Here is a 4,636-nt window from a genome sequence, read left to right as displayed (position 1 = left end):
GGCATCATCTATATAAAGAAGGAAGAGACGAAGAGTCCCCAACGGGTGGGACGAAATCAGAAACTGTCGGGGAGTGTTTTGAGGATTCAGCCTACACAAGCTTTTAGAATGCTAACTCCTTGTTGTGGTTTAACCCGGCTGGCAGCTAAACACCACACAGCCGTTCGCTCACCCTCCCCCCTCCCTCTCTGGGATGGGGGAGAGAAACGGGAAAGTGAAGCCTGTGAGTTGAGATAAAGACAGTTTATTAAGACAGGAATATAATAATAACAATAGTAATAATAGTGATAATGATAATAGTATTAATAATAATAATGTGTAAGAAACAAGTGATGCACAATGCAATTGCTCACCACCCGCTGACCGATGCCCAGCCTATCCCCGAGCAGCCGGCCCCCCACCCCGGCCAGCCACCCCTATATATTGTTTAGCATGACGTCAGATGGTATGGAATACCCCTTTGGCCAGTTTGGGTCAGCTGTCCAGGGTCTGTCCCCTCCCAGCTCCTGCTGCACCCCTAGCCTGCTCGCTGGCAGGACAGAGCGAGAAGCCGAAAAGTCCTTGGCCTGGTGTAAACACTGCTCTGCAACAATTAAAACATCAGCATGTTATCAGCGCTCTTCTCATCCTAATCCAAAACATAGCACCCTACCAGCTACTATGAGGAAAAATTAACTCTGTCCTAACTGGAACCAGGACACTCCTAATAGCCCTAAACCACTGGAGGTTGCTAATAAATCAGTAAACCCGGAGTACGGGATTAGAAATGAAGGGGTGACCGGGAATAACATATGGAGAATCGTGAATGCTAGTTATCAGTTGTTGAATCAAACAAATCCAGACGTGCCTAGACCTTGCTGGTTATGTCTTGATATAAGGCCCCCATATTACGACGCCATTGGGGATCTGGGAGAGACCACCCGTTCAAACGAAACCGATCCCCCTCAATGCAATTGGGGAAGGGATGTAGGAATAACGTTAACGGAAGTAACTGGGAATGGCAGATGCGTAGGCACGGTCCCTGGTGAGAAGTTCCATCTATGCAATATTACAGAAAATGTTACACAATTAGACAAAGAAAAATGGTTAATACCAGCAGATAACACCAGATGGGTATGTTCGTCTCTGGGGGTGACTCCATGTTATCTTTGAAATTGTTCAACTCGTCTCATGATTTCTGTGTACAGGTAGTAATTATCCCAAGGATTCTTTACCATTCTGAGGAGTATATGTACATCCAACATGCTATGGCAAAAAACCACTTAAGGAAGAGAGAGCCTATTACGGCTCTTACTTTAGCCACTCTGATGATTCTGGGGGCTGCAGGAGCCGGAACTGGAATTACCTCTCTGGTAAAACAAAGCCAAGAATTTACCTCGTTACGCATTGCTGTAGATGAGGATTTGGCCCGTATCGAGCAATCTATATAAGCTTTAGAGAAATCTGTGCGATCCTTATCTGAAGTAGTACTACAAAATCGTAGGGGATTAGATCTGATTTTTCTACAATAAGGAGCATTGTGTGCAGCCCTACGAGAGGAGTGTTGTGTATATGCTGATCATACTGGAGTGGTGAGGGATACAATGACTAAATTGAGAGAAGGGCTAGAAAAACGAAAAAGGGAGAATGAAGCCCACCGAAACTGGTACGAATCCTGGTTTAATTACTCACCTTGGCTCACTACACTGCTATCAGCTATAGCAGGACCTTTGTTGCTGCTCATATTTACACTAACTTTTGGACCACGTATATTCAATCAAATAATCACAATTGTAAAAAACCGATTAGAGGCAGCTCAACTTACGCTTGTGTGTGCGAAATATGAATCTCTTGAACAGGAGGAGGATGACGCAGCAACTTTAATATTGAGCAAACAAGTGCTTCAAAAATTCATCAATGAACAAAATATGTTAGAAAAAGAAAAAGGAGGGATTGTGATAAATTAGCAGGTGTTTGTTCATTGTCTTTAAAAAGAATTCAGAGAATCTGCTGAGAAGACAAGGTTTTGCAATTTACGACCTTGTTGAGGGGGAAGACTAAGCAAGTAGATAGTGGGGAGGGGGTGTTGGATAAACGTCCTTGGTAAAACAAAGACTCTGTGAAATACTGTTTGCTGCTTTACTACCCTTGAACACGAGCACAACGCATGATCATTGAAAGAAACAGAACGAACTGCACAGCTTCAGAAGATTCAACAAGTCCTGACAAGCCGAACTTGGATGCTATAAAACGGCGACACTGAAAAGGGAAAGTTGTGTGCTGTGATGGAGCGGAGACTCCCCAGCCGCCCAGCGCTGTTTTGCTTGTACCTGCTTACTTAATAAATAAATTATCTTCGATAGACCAGAAAATTGCGTGGTCTCGCTTATAACATTAAACAATGTAGCTTGTGCCGTGTGTGTTGTGTGGCCCGGGCAGAGTTTGCCGCGGCGCTGTGAGCGAAGAATCTCAGTTCGAGCTGGTGAGCAGCTGAAGTAAAGGATCTGGGAAGAGAGAGGTATTGCAGCAGGTACGCTGTGGCTGTGAGGTGCCTCAGGGTGTGCTTTTCTCTCGTCTCTGCAGGGGCTTCATGCAGTCTTGGACAGGGAAATGCCCGTGTCACAGAACAATGAGGGAAGGTGAGATTTTTATCAGCCTGGTGATCCCTGATCTGAAGCAAAGGGAAGACATTCAGGTGTTTCCCTCTGAGGGTCTGAGGTGAGGCTGTTTGGGACAGAGGAGCAGAGTGGCAGGTGGTGGCTTGCAAGCACAGTGGTCATTTTGTCCTTCTGTGTTCCCAGGTGGCATGGGTGATGGTGGCCGTTCCTTTCGAGCTTGGATCTAACTTGCAGGTACAGAGGCAAGTGGACTGCTGTTTTGAAACGAAAACATTAAATATGGGGTGACTTCTGTTGTTGAGGGATGGGTGCTAATGCTGTCAGCTGAATGTTTATCTTCTGACTGTGTTTTCCTTTGTTCAGGCTGAAACGCAGTGTGCAGTACAGGACGTCACGACCCGAGCTACCTCTGGAGTGACTCTGGTGAGTGATGAACAGAGGTAGGTGTTATTTTTGGGGTGCGGTTGTCGCTGCACTTATTTTACTACATCAGATAGAGTAAATTCCAGTTTCTCTTTTAGAGGTGCTGTAGGTAGCTTCAGAGAACGGGTGGAAGCATCTGCCGTGTGGGGTAGGTAAGCGGCTGAGGTAAAGGAGGGGATGAGAGTAACTGTCCTGAGGGTGCAGTGGCTTTTATTGCTGTGGTTGCTTTCTCTTGTGCTTATCAGGTGCCACAGGCAAGGTGGGCTGTGATAGTCTTTAGAATAGGAGCGAAGCAGGTCACTGGAATGCTGTTTGGTTCCTGAGAAAGGTGTTTCAGAGGAAAAAGGTCGTCTGGCGTGGCAGCTCCTGATGGTGGTCTTCTTCAGTAGGTGAAGCGGTGCCTGAAGCCCCATCCCGTGTAGCCTGAGCACGCCTCGCTGAGGTTGAAGCCTGCTTTCCAGCAGTTTCCAAAACTGTGTTGAGGCTGAAATGGTGTGTCTGTGTTTGGGCTGGGGTTGCACCTTGGTGAGTGTAGGGATGAGTTTTAAGTTGGTGCAGCAGAGGGCCAGGCTCCATTGTCCTGTAGTGTGTTTTGACCCATCAGCATAGCCTTTTGGTTTTCAGATAGCCTACTCAAGTACGTGATTTTTCCTGCGAGTGATGTTATTACATGGAATTGATTTTTTTTTTTTTGCATGTAATCTGTTATGCTCCCAGATTTTTCTTTCTATATAAATAAAGGTTTGAGCTAATTCTAGGTGAAAAAATTTCAGTTACTTGCTTGGTCATATTGTCCTTTCAATATTCAAAGCTGCAGCAAAAGCATGGGGATTGTTGCTTCTAGAATCACCCCAGTTCTCTTGTCTGTAGTCTGCATGCTATTGAGCTAAACCAGATTAAAGAAAAAAAAAAGAAAAACAAAAAACAAACAAACAAAATACAAAACTAAAAAAAACACCAAAAAAAACCCCACAGCTGCTGTGCTGCTTGTGCTCTTTTTACTTTCTTGTGCTTTGCCCCTCCCCTTTCCCAGGTGATTGGGTTTGGGTGCTGGGCGGGGCCAAATGGTATATGAGCCCCAGGTATGCCATTAGAGAGGTCATTGTGCCTGGGCTCCTCTTTAGGGTAAGTGCTTTGTTTTTCCTTCAGTCAGTTGCAGGCTTCTTTGGGCAGGTTGGAGTCTATGGATTTCTAGATTTTAAGTGCTTGGAAATCACTTACTAGAGGGATATTTAGCAGAGGTTGCTGGCTCACTTGTTTTTGGGATGGTGGGATCCACTTGTGTTTTTGGGTTATATTTGAATCTCTAGACGTATGAAGGCACTTGTGTAACTCTCCAGAGGACTATAAAGAGCTTGATTACACACTACAAGAGGCTTGACCACGTAGGCGCAGTATTACCAAGAGACTGAGCAGGGTCGTATCAGAGTTACCTTTTTCATCTGTAAAGGGTAAGTCTGTGAATACCCCTGCAGGGGCTGCTGTGTGTGCATGGCTTTTTGGCATTTGTGGAGCTCAGTAGTTTTTTTTGTGTGTGTATGTTATTACTTTTTTTTTTTAAGGCCAAATAGTGTGTGTGCTGAGCATGGTTGGCAGGAGGAGGTGGGGAATTGTCT

The sequence above is a fragment of the Anser brachyrhynchus genome (assembly GCF_964034855.1).
Source record: "Anser brachyrhynchus genome assembly, contig: SCAFFOLD_211, whole genome shotgun sequence".
NCBI lineage: Eukaryota > Metazoa > Chordata > Aves > Anseriformes > Anatidae > Anser > Anser brachyrhynchus.
This window is presented reverse-complemented; position numbering follows the sequence as displayed.